Below are 13,476 nucleotides of genomic sequence, written 5' to 3'. Positions count from 1 at the left end.
GACAAACCATGATTAAGGAAGACCTTGAAGATAGTGACCGGTAAGAGCGGCGATTTAGGGTAAGACGGATGATGGGTGGCGATGGTGGCAACAGTGACGCGAGGATGGTGCAGTGTTATCGTCGATGATGGTGTTGTAGCGATAGAGGTTGGGGATCCGTGCAACAATAAGGAAGATGTAGGAATTACAACAAAATACAAAGACCTTCAGTAGATTATTCAGCCAATGAAATTCTTATATTTTTGGCTGGTTAACTATCTTCATCAAAAGGCCAACTTCAACACTGTGTGCTTCTAAGATGAGAGAGAGAGAGAGAGAGAGAGAGAGAGAGAGAGTGAGTGAGTGAGTGAGTGAGTGAAGATATTATCGATGCCTTGTATAGATATTACTGTGGATCATAACTAGTTAAGAGAGATATATGAAGGAGGAACAGCAACTACAATGAGGCAAAGCGGCGATGATGTTGTGGTAGAGAAGAAGGAAAACGAAACCAGTAGCGGTGGAAGAGAAGCGGCAGCCTTGAGAAGAGATATTTATCTTTTAAATTTCAAATTGATAGATTTGATATGGTTTCCAAAGCGAGAGGCGAATTTTTTGGAAATACAGTCGTTATTAAGGGATGACCATGTATAGTTTTAAGGGTGAACGGGAAAACAAAAAAAGAAGTTCACGTAAAGATGACACGTGGAAAGTATAGTGGTTGAAAAGTGTCATGTGACAATTTTAGGAGTCTTTTATTAGAAGAAGGTATATATATATATATATATATATATATATATATATATATATATATATATATATATATATATATATATATAGAGAGAGAGAGAGAGAGAGAGAGAGAAGGATCCCCGCTTCGCGGGGGTTGGATTTTGTTTGTAGTATTTTTAATTCAGTGACGTAGTTAGGATAAATAGAAAATTACATTGCTCTTCTTTCACATTAACCAAAACGATGTTAATTATAAATAGAAATGTGATCCTTCTTCATTCCTCACACCTTACCCATTCTTTCTTCACTCTATACACTCTCTAATACCCCCCCCCCCCTAAAACCCCCAAAAAGCCTAAGGAACCCCCTTAGCACGAGAAGGAAGCCCCGAAGCTCCCGATGACTCCGAGAAGAAGAACTTTCGGCTCAGAAGTTCTGCCCGCGCAGAGCCCAGTTCTTCGCTAAACTCCAATATAAGTGAGTTATGCCTACCCCACTTTAAATATAGCTTATATTTAAATATAATATCGTTATTATGAACCTATAAATAAGATTTATCAGTGATTCAAATTCGTTATAATGATTGATCTACTTATGGGAATGATGTCTAGGCTGTGATTAGTGAGGTGTTTAAAGTGGGATTTCCAAACAGTATAGTTCGTATACCAAACAGACCCTACCTCTGATATGATCCTACCTGGTTGTTCCTTACTTGATAGATCATGAAGTAGACTCTGAGTTAATGACGAATCTAGACTAATAATTAGTCGTAATAAATATTAGACTAAAATCTAGTGGTGATAATACTAGGTTTTGTCGAAGGAAATCATATTGTTAAGAAGCGAAGCGCTGATCGAATTTCGAGTTGTCACTTTAACAAGTGAGTCCATAGTTACTTTCATCTTACACATAGATATGAAGTAGTTAATATAAATTACGTGCTATGTGTGCATTTTATCTGTATACTTGCTATCTATGTTGGATGAACGATTTCATACATGTTTTAAATTATTTAAACTGTATATGTATTTTATATCTACAAAATATGTTGGGTAAAACATGGGTAGATGAAATATGAGTTGGATGATGAGATGAGAGGTGAAATATACCATGAGGTAAGGGTGAGAGGTGAACAATGAGAGAAGCCTTTTACCCAAGCTTTGGCCCCGTCATCTAGCAGAGTATGTATGACAACCACAGACTATTCTAGACAGTCCAGTGGAACACTAGCAGGCTCGCAACCTGTAGGTGTTGTGAACGATGTGTTCACCGGTGTACTCTAAAAACCCATTGACATGTATTGCGAGTGGACTCTCGAAAACGATACTGTTAATAAACGAGATAAACTCTGGCAACTATGCAAACTTAGTGCCCGTTGTATAAACCCTGGCGACTATGCAGACTTAGTGCCTAAACCCTAGAGACTATGTAGACTTAGTGCCTAAACCCTGACGACTATGCAGAATTAGTGCCCGTTGTATGAACCCTGACGACTATGCAGACTTAGTGCCTAAACCCTAGCAACTATGCAGACTTAGTGCCTAAACCCTGGCAATGATGGACTTCGTGCCTATTCCTTAGGATAATCCTTAGGAATGAATTGACGAGAAATAATTGGGTTGAAAACCCTATATACTCACCATGTTTCACAACCTGACTCACTCAGTTCATTTGTATCACATGTGTCGATATGAAGTTACAATACATTGAGAGATTAAGGAGATATAAATCACTAGTGATAATGATTGTAAGTTCTGTTTATGCTTATGTTTCTGTATTGACGATGACATCCCAATGTTTTAAAATGAATAAAATAAATTTCTTCGGAAATTCTTTGATAACGTATTTATCATGTTTTTCTGGGAACAAATTCCGCAACACCTTTCTTTAAAATGTTACTCTGGTTTTCAAAATAAAGCATAAACAAATCGGTCTTTTCTGGTCGTGAAAATGGGGATGTCACATAATCCTAGGAACACAATAGCGAAGCAAGGAGTATATATTCAGGTGATAAACTTACCTCGATAGACACCTATATCTGAAAAAAAAAATCACAATCACAAACCTTAAAAAATTGCAAACCCACGATTACATCAATAGCATAAACTCAAAAAACAAATAAATAATAATCTCACCACAGTAGCTTGGGGTTTGCTTGAGGCAATTGAGACAAACCATGATTAAGGAAGACCTTGAAGATAGTGACCGGTAAGAGCGGCGATTTAGGGTAAGACGGATGATGGGTGGCGATGGTGGCAACAGTGACGCGAGGATGGTGCAGTGTTATCGTCGATGATGGTGTTGTAGCGATAGAGGTTGGGGATCCGTGCAACAATAAGGAAGATGTAGGAATTACAACAAAATACAAAGACCTTCAGTAGATTATTCAGCCAATGAAATTCTTATTTTTTTGGCTGGTTAACTATCTTCATCAAAAGGCCAACTTCAACACTGTGTGCTTCTAAGATGAGAGAGAGAGAGAGAGAGAGAGAGAGAGAGTGAGTGAGTGAGTGAGTGAGTGAAGATATTATCGATGCCTTGTATAGATATTACTGTGGATCATAACTAGTTAAGAGAGATATATGAAGGAGGAAGAGCAACTACAATGAGGCAAAGCGGCGATGGTGTTGTGGTAGAGAAGAAGGAAAACGAAACCAGTAGCGGTGGAAGAGAAGCGGCAGCCTTGAGAAGAGATATTTATCTTTTAAATTTCAAATTGATAGATTTGATATGGTTTCCAAAGAGAGAGGCGAATTTTTTGGAAATACAGTCGTTATTAAGGGATGACCATGTATAGTTTTAAGGGTGAACGGGAAAACAAAAAAAGAAGTTCACGTAAAGATGACACGTGGAAAGTATAGTGGTTGAAAAGTGTCATGTGACAATTTTAGGAGTCTTTTATTAGAAGAAGGTATATATATATATATATATATATATATATATATATATATATATATATATACATATAGAGAGAGAGAGAGAGAGAGAGAGAGAGAGAAGGATCCCCGCTTCGCGGGGGTTGGATTTTGTTTGTAGTATTTTTAATTCAGTGACGTAGTTAGGATAAATAGAAAATTACATTGCTCTTCTTTCACATTAACCAAAACGATGTTAATTATAAAATTGGCTATGTTGTAACAGAAAAGATGAATGTAGTGTAATGGAATGTACATTGCTACTTATGGAAATATAAGATTGATACAAATTAAATCAGCAATTTAAGGCATATTCGTCCTACCATTCAATTATGTTTTAAGTGAATAATACTTGTATTGGAATATGTAAACATAAGCATTACATTACATTACATAATTAGTTCAAGGGTAAGATCATTAAACTTTAACAAATTGAAAATACCCAGAATAAAATACATCCTTAGTTATTGGTTTGATGAAGAAAGAATAAAATGTGCAGAGAACCTGTGGAGTCCAACCATCATCAATTCCACCATCACCATACCTGCAAAGAAAAAAAGGGACTCAAACACTTGATTGGATGCATGCAAGTACTCAAAAGGACATCTCATAATTCAATTTATTCAAATGGTTTGAAGTCGATGGTAATATTTCCATGAAATTTCATCTAAATTGTTTCTATTACAATATTATTTTAAAAAAGTAGGATGCTATTTTCAGAAAATGTGGGTATGTTTAATAACAAATAAATAATCACGATTCTGAGTTTAGGATGCTATTTTATGCATATTTACATAAAATATGAGGCCATTTTAGTATTTTATGCATATTTTCTAGAATTAGATCCTATTAAATGGCCATCTTATGAAAGCATTTTATTTTGAAAAAAAATTCCAACCATAGCCTTATACTTTTATCTATTTCATGGAATCTACTCTGAAGCTAACCTTAGACAACTTTTTTACAATGAAGCGAGCTAATATTTGACTGATGGATATGGTGACTGATATGATCAAAAAACAAAAATAACAAATAATTATCGAAACTTATAACAAACCTGAATTATTGAAAATTTAGTCTTCATCGCCATTTTAAGAGAACCGCAATTAGCATGACCTGCAAATTCAGATGATAAATCTTAAAAATGAACTTATGTGTGTGTGTGTCAAAAGTATTTCTTTCATTTAATGAAATAGAACAATGCGACATACAAACTACCTTCAATTGCTTAGCAAATAAAGACCAGCAAATGGAAATCCATTATAAACTAAGCAATAAAAGCACACTGTTATCTAAAAAAACAATAAAGTTCATTGCACTTGAAGTGAAATCAATTAAATTGAAAATCTAGAAAAAAAAAAGACCAAAATGCCCTTACCTTCAAAATCGCAACAACCTGGTTTATCTAAATTGGTAAACAATGATCCTATTTTAACGTCCATTGTTTTGATATACTGCTTTCAGAGGTAAATTAATAAAATATTTCATAAAACTCATAATAGAAACTTATTTAGAATGAATTCATGGAATTACCTTATCTAGTTAAGTAAAAAATGTGTATTTCTTGAAATCTGCACTGGAAATTATGATTCTAACCCCATGTAGTATCTAATTATACAATATGGAAATGTCTATTGCACTTGATGATTGATGACATATACATGAATCGCTTTGATTTCCAAACGGTGTTCAATTTAGGGGATAGATGATTACTGCTTTTAACGATTGCCGGATGACAGAATAAGAGGAAATCTACAAATTAACCACCAGCAAACAATAATCAGATAAACAAACTGTTACTTCATCAATACAATGCAGAAAAATAATAAAACCTTGACAGCAATTAGCTTTTCTGTTTGTATTCCCGTTTCGCCCTTAGACCCAAGAATAAGCAATGACCATAACCAAGATAAAAGAAAGTAAATAGAGAATGAAGAACAATAGATTTAACGTGGTTCAGCAATAACTTGCTTACATCCACAAGAAGAGAGAAAAACTTTTGTATTAGGTTAAGAAGCAATTTACCTTGCTTTTTGTTCCCCTGTTACAAAACTTACGTACCTTTCTCTTTACAGCTGAAATCAGCATATAAGCAAATATACATGGGCCTACAAATATTGGGCTATTAAATGGGTCATTTAACCCAAAACAGTTGGGCTGACCCAAGTCAACTCAAGCTAAGATCTTTGGGCTGACCACTTACAATTCTCCACCTCGAACAACATTTGATAGACCTCAAATTTTGGACGATACACCAAAGAAGAAATTGCACACCTTGATATGTAGAACTCAATCCGGCTGCACCATTTGACCATGGTTGCCTACGTACCCACATCTGGGATCAAGCCACCGTAGTTCACTCCACCGGGTGAAAAAACTCCACCTCACCCTGACACCGCCCCGCAATGTGATTGCCCTCAAGGGCAATCAACACTGATTAATATTAAGCAAGTTCAAGCAATGCTTAAACTTGCCACCTGGTACCACTTTGGTTAACATGTCTGCTGGGTTCTCATCAGTGTGCACCTTCATAAGAGAAATATCACCATCTTCTATGACATCCCGCACAAAATGATATCTGACATTTATATGTTTGGTACGAGCATGATAAACTTGATTCTTAGCTAAGTGAATTGCACTTTGACTATCACACCACAAGTCTACACAATCTTGCTCAAACCCCAAATCATCTAAAAAACCCCACAACCACAGTGCTTCCTTTACACCTTCTGTTATAGCCATATACTCAGCTTCTATAGTAGAAAGCGCTACTGTTGCTTGTAGTATCGATCGCCAACTAACTGGAGCACCATGTATTTTGAACACATAACCAGTAGTATATCGACATCTATCCAGATCACCAGCATGATCAGAATCCACAAATCCAGTAATTCGACATGTATTTCCACCAAAGCATAAACCAATATTAGTGGTTCCTTTCAAATATCTCAAGAACCATTTCACAGCTTCCCAATGTGCCTTCCCTGGGTTCGCCATGAACCTGCTGACCACACTGACCGCCTGTGAAATATCTGGACGTGTACACACCATGGCATACATCAGACTGTCGACTGCACTGGTATAATGCACACGCCCCATGTACGTCTTATCTTCTGCTGTAGAAGGAGATTGTCTACTAGAGAGCTTAAAATGTGGAGCCAATGGAGTCACCACTGACTTGGTATCTTGCATCCCGAACCTCGCAATGACCCGCTCAATGTAGCCTTTTTGGCTCAAGAACAATCGATGTTTTGTCCTCTCTCTTCTAATCTCCATACCCAATATTTTCTTGGCAATTCCCATGTCCTTCATCTCAAACTCTTTACCAAGTTGAGATTTCAGCCTATCTATCTCCACCTTGCTCTTCGAAGCAATAAGCATGTCATCCACATACAAAAGAAGATAAATATAATCACCTCCATGAAGCTTCCGCATGTAAACACAACAGTCATACAGACTTCTGGAGAACCCATGCTTCAGCATGAAAGAGTCAAACCGCTTGTACCACTGTCGAGGAGATTGCTTCAATCCATATAGTGATTTCCTCAAGCGACATACCTGACTTTCCTTATCAACAACCTTGAATCCATCAGGTTGATGCATATAGATTTCCTCATCCAATTCTCCGTGCAAGAAAGCGGTTTTTACATCGAGTTGTTCCAGCTCCAAATCACCATGAGCAACAATACTAAACAATACCCGGATGGAAGTGTGTTTCACTACCGGAGAAAATATCTCATTGTAGTCTACTCCCTCTCTTTGTGCAAACCCCTTTGCTACTAATCTTGCCTTGTACCTTGTACCACCGAGTTCGGAAGAATCCTCCTTTTTCTTGTACACCCACTTACAACCAATAGCTTTCTTTCCTACGGGTAATGGGACCAACTCCCACGTTTGGTTCTTTCGAAGAGACTCCATCTCTTGTTCCATAGCAGCCAACCAACTCTCATTATTGCCATTCTGAATAGCTTCCTTGAAGGAGACCGGCTCATCTTCCTCCATCGAGAGTGCATACTCAACCAAACTTGCATGTCCGTAGTGCTTCAAGGGTTGATCAGACCCCAACTTTTGAACTTTCTTATATGCTTGCCTCGGCCTAGTAGGGACCGAATTGTCCTCGAGCTCTTGTTCCTCTGGTTCGTGTACATTTTATTGCTGAACCGTCTCATGTTCAATATCATCGTGAATACCACCACGATCTTCTTCGTGAACACGACTAGAACCTTGTTGGCTTTTAGGTTCTATATCAACTACTTGAGACTTGACCGTCTCAATGTCATCACCATTTGGGACCGTAGCTTTTGAAGAAGCTACATTGGAGTTCTCATCAAAAGTAACATCCCTGCTGTTTATAAACTTGGAATCTTCCAAACACCAAAGACGATAGCCTTTCACACCTGATGCATATCCCAAGAAGATTGCATTCTTGGCTCTTGCTTCAAGCTTTCCCTCACTAACATGATAATAGGCTGTTCACCCGAAGATTCTGAGTTTCTCATAATCTGCATGTTCCCCTGACCATACCCTATAGGGTATATTTCCATCTAGAGACGCATGAGGAGACCGATTGATAATGTAGCAAGTTGTAGCAATCGACTCTGCCCACCATTCTTTACCCAAACCAGCATATAATCGTATACACATTGATCTCTCTCGCAATGTACGATTCAGCCTTTCTACGACTCCATTCTGCTGTGGAGTTTTTCTGACCGTCCAATGTCTAGCAATTCCTTCATGATCACAAAATTTCTTGAAGGCACCTTCTGTATACTCTGTACCATTATCAGATCGAAGTGTCTTCAATTTCTTGCCTGTTCTGTTCTCAACCATTGCTTTCCACTTCTTAAACGTGTCAAATACCTCATTCTTGTGTTTCAGAAAGTAAATCCAAACATACCTAGAATGATCATCCACAAAAGTGACAAAATATCTGGAACCTCCCTTGGAAGTGACTGAAGCCGGACCCCAAACATCTGTATGCACATAGTCTAAAATTCCTCTGCTTTTGTGTTTGCTTGATTTGAACCGAACCCGATGTGCTTTACCGTACACGCAATGCTCACAAAGGTTCATGCAAGGCTTCTTCAAGTTCTTCAACAAAACTTCTTTACCAAGCAAATCAAGACCCTTTTTGGACATATGCCCAAGCCGTCTATGTCATAACCGAGTGCTTTCACATGGGTCACCACCACTACCATTTGTTCCAACTGCTGCACCATCTGTCACAGTTGTACCTGAAAGAACGTAAAGGTTTCCTTGACGAATACCTTTCATTACAACCAAAGAACCACAAACAACCTTCTTTACTCCTTCCCATGTAACTATCTTACACCCACCAGAGTCCAATACACCTTTAGAGATGAGATTCTTTCGCAACTCAGGAACATGTCTCACATCTAATAAAGTTCTAACCACTCCATCATGCATTTTGATTCTAACAGAACCGAGCCCAACCGTTTTGCAGGAATGGTTATTTCCCATTACCACGGTTCCACCATCTATGCTCCTATAGTTAGTAAACCACTTCCTATTTGGGCACATATGGTACGAGCAACCTGAATCAATAATCCATTTACCAGAGATTTCTTCATCAGAAGTGGCAAAGTAACACTCATCGTTGCTTTCTTCTCCCGAGGCATAACTGACTTCTTGCTTCTCTTGTGCATTTCCTTTGTTGTTGTTGTTGTTGTTGTTGTTGTTGTTGTTGTTGTTCTTTTCTTTGTTCCATCCTACTCTCTTGTTAGGACAGTTTGCTTTGAAATGTCCAAGCTCGCCACACTTAAAACACCGCCTTTCAGCAAGAGTTCTAGATTTAGATCTAGACTTTCCTCCTTTGCCTTTTCCTCTCTCATTACTTCTACCTCTTGCAAACAATCCTTGTGGCTGGTCTTTGTTACCACTAGCAGCAGCCATGTCACCAGTTGCAATCTTTCGAAGATCATCCGCTAGAATTGACGTTCTAGTCTCATCTATCGTAATACTATCACCCACAAGCATCAATGTTTGTACAAGATTCTCGTAAGACTTTGGCAATGAAAGAAGTAGTAAAAGTGCTTGATCCTCATCTTCTACCTTCACATCAATGTCTTTTAAATCTGATATACACCTATCAAATTTACTGATGTGTTCCTGGATTGAAGAACCTTCATCCATTTTGCAAGTAAACAATTTGGACTTCAAATAGATCCTGTTTGTTAGAGTTTTCATCATGAAGTTTGCCTCTAACTTTTCCCACACCGCAGCTGCCGATTCTTCATTACCAACCAAGAAAGCAACATCCCTTTCAAGGCATAAAATGATCGATGCTCGTGCTTCAAGATCTAACTCCTCCCAATCCTCATCGGACATATCTTTGTGCTTCTTTGTCTTACCCGCCAAAGCCTTGTGTAACTTCTGTGAGATTAATAGATTTTTCATTTGCATCCTCCAATAAGAAAAATCATTCTTTCCATTGAACTTCTCTAATTCATACTTCCCAACTTTAACCGTTCCGCTTGTAGATGCCATTTACCCACTTGTTTTAGAATCTGCCTCTCTTAGGACTTTTATCGAACACCTTGTGTGCAGAACACAAAATACCACCTAAATACCTCAAATATGAGCTTTACCACCCGGATTTGATATTAAGCTCTGATACCAATTGTTACTTCATCAATACAATGCAGAAAAATAATAAAACCTTGACAGCAATTAGCTTTTCTGTTTGTATTCCCGTTTTTCCCTTAGACCCAAGAACAAGCAATGACAATAACCAAGATAAAAGAAAGTAAATAGAGAATGGAGAACAATAGATTTAACGTGGTTCAGCAATAACTTGCTTACATCTACAAGAAGAGAGAAAAACTTTTGTATTAGGTTAAGAAGCAATTTACCTTGCTTTTTGTTCCCCTGTTACAAAACTTACGTACCTTTCTCTTTACAGCTGAAATCAGCATATAAGCAAACATACATGGGCCTACAAATATTAGGCTATTAAATGGGTCATTTAACCCAAAACAGTTGGGCTGACCCAAGTCAACTCAAGCTAAGATCTTTGGGCTGACCACTTACACAAACTAAATAACCAACTTTGGTTGGGAATTCCAAATATGAATTTAACCCAAGTGATGTAGGATTGGAATGAACCGATGCTATCGATCTGCTTGAATTATTCAGACCATACTAAATGTATACTAAAAACCCTGTACCAGGGAAGCAAAGAAATCAAAGAGACAAACTAATACATAAACCATGATTCTCATAAAAGTGAAACTACTTTTGCTAGGGCTGTTAATAAGATTATTCCTTGTATGCAAAGTTGTCTTGTCAGCCCTTAAATCCGTTGTTCATCTCAGAAACACCAAGTTAACATATGTTGTTTGGTTTCGACAACTGGTGTAAACGGCCATTACATCAATGAAAACTGAAACGAACGGGTTTTCAAACCGAAAGTTGCAAGAACTTTACATTTACTAACCTCTGGGAAGACAAATCAAGTTCACATCCGTAAATCGCTATCTGAGTACTTGCGTCTTTCCATCGAAGGACATGCGACCTGAAATTAAACCATCAAGTCAACTCTATGGAAGCGAATGGAAATTGCTTTGTATTGAACACAAAAGAGTAACTGCGACGGAGTAAGAAGGTAAATCATGTGTGTGGTGGTACCAACCAATTGGGTAACAGAGTCGGTGAAGGATAAGGGGTCGTCGGGAAACGCAGAGACACCGATGAGCCTTTAGGACCGACCATCATCGTCGTTGCTGTAATTAGCCTCGCCTTCGGTCTCCCCGCAAACGAAATTACCTGATGGCAGTTTAGAAGGGTTGATACGGTAGGTCGATTCTCGATCCCGGTATTGTAAGAAGCTTCAATTGATTTAGAATCTGGGAGAAAACATGAAAGAAATGGAGAATATAGATGAGAAGTAAAGGAGAAGCGGTGGAGGAGCAGGAAACGGGCTTGGATCTGATTGGAGGAGAAATCTGTGGAGAGATGTATTCTAGATCACATGGGAGACGCGTGTGTTGAAGAAAGCATTGCGAAAATACAACTGTGCTTCAAAGTGTTTTGTCACTTCATACGGCGAACAAAAAGAAACAGACACATATAAAGGGTGAATAAAAAGAAGCAGACACATATACAAAGACTGTCCATAAAAATCAGATACAATGGCATAAATTGCCCAAAACAAAAATATTAGTAAAAAATCCAGAAAATGACAAACCAATATAACCAAAGGACCAGTTTTGCCAAAAACCATCAAATTCGTTGTAGCTAAGGTAGGAGAAATTTAATATATATATATATATATATATATATATATATATATATATATATATATATATATAATGGAAAGACATAATCATATCCAAATTTAAAATTTATGTTTATATTAATTAGAAAACCCTTTATATTTAAGTTACTTTTCATTTGTACGCAAATATCCAATTTATAAAGAAGTTACCGTTTTGTGACATGACGTTTATCTTGTTCCTCTTTAGGTTGACATGGAAAAAAAAGCGATGTCACTTATTTCTTTGAGTAAATAGTCGTTGAGTAGATGATCTATCTCTCACATTTTACCTAAGACAAAAGGCAAGCCACTTATGTTTACTTATATTTTAAACTAAAAATGAAAAAGATAAATATTCACAAAATAATCGATATATATATATATATATATATATATATATATATATATATATATATATATATATATATATATATATATATATATATATATATATATATACACACACACACACACACACACACACACACACTCTCTCTCTCTCTCTCTCTCTCTCTCTCTCTCTCTCTCTCTCTCTCTCTCTCTCTCTCTCTCTCTCTCTCTCTCTCTCCTTTGTGGCATGTTGGGACAAGCTTCTTATTATAATGTCAAGCCACTCCCCAATGCCTTATAGTATTTTGACAACTTTTTTAAAATTGAAAACTTGATTCCTAATATTAAATGAACATTAATCCTATTAAATGAATTTTAATTTAGATAAATATCAATTCCATATAAGGACACAATAGCGATCACACATGTTGTCAAACAAGTAAAAAAAGGTTACAAATCCTACAATATATGTCTACACAGATGCAAGTCAAGACAAAATCATGGGCAATATCTCAATATATATCGCACTAGGTTATAACTTGTATGTACACGGTTAACAAAGTAAAATGACATATATACTATAAAAAAAGTAATCATTAACTATAAAACTGTAAACAATACTTTTTTATGCAACATTGGATGTTTTGTACATCATTATTTTTAATTAATATGTAAAATGATTTCAAAATATCAACAATGTTTTTACCTATAGATTATATATATATATATATATATATATATATATATATATATATATATATATATATATATATATATATATAATACATTGGTTGATGAAATGATATTAAAGAGAAAAAGTAAACATTAAGGATTTACAACACTATGTTTTCATTAGATATTTCCTTAATGAAAGATTTTGATTATATTAAATCAATTTATTGAACAAAATAATACGCATAACTAAATTCAAAATAAAATCTTGAAGTTTGTAATGCATTTAGCATAAAACCGAAGAATGCAAAGTAAACTTGTTGCATGATAAAAAATACCTTATGATGCATATGTTAAAAATCAAAGTTCCGGACTTCGGTCTGATATCAGGGCAAGCTCGAGGAATGTTTGTATGCTTGATGTCTTTGTGATTCTTGCATGTGTTTGTTTATATGTTCCAAACCTCGGTCCGATGTCGGGGAAAGGCCGAGGAATGTTTGTATGATTCCTGATATCGGTGTGATGTCGGGCGGGGCCCGAGGAATGTTTATATGTTTATGTTATATGATTGTT

The 13,476-nt window shown here is 36.6% G+C and overlaps 1 long non-coding RNA gene across 1 annotated transcript; it reads right to left on the bottom strand.

Moving 5' to 3' along the window:
* Positions 1 to 3,949: 3,949 nt before the first annotated feature.
* Positions 3,950 to 11,673, bottom strand: LOC145120970 (uncharacterized). The gene is made up of 4 exons (XR_013714442.1): positions 11,278 to 11,673; positions 11,083 to 11,160; positions 4,684 to 4,742; positions 3,950 to 4,170 (listed from the first exon to the last, which is right to left on the bottom strand). It is a non-coding gene; the product is annotated as an uncharacterized LOC145120970 (long non-coding RNA).
* Positions 11,674 to 13,476: the final 1,803 nt, after the last annotated feature.

Source organism: Lactuca virosa, chromosome 6 (genome assembly GCF_052849685.1).
Source record: "Lactuca virosa cultivar CGN04683 chromosome 6, Lactuca_virosa_CGN04683_v6, whole genome shotgun sequence".
In the NCBI taxonomy this organism is placed as follows: Eukaryota; Viridiplantae; Streptophyta; class Magnoliopsida; order Asterales; family Asteraceae; genus Lactuca; species Lactuca virosa.
Note: the sequence above shows the minus strand (reverse complement) of the source record. Positions and strands in the feature narration are given on the sequence as shown.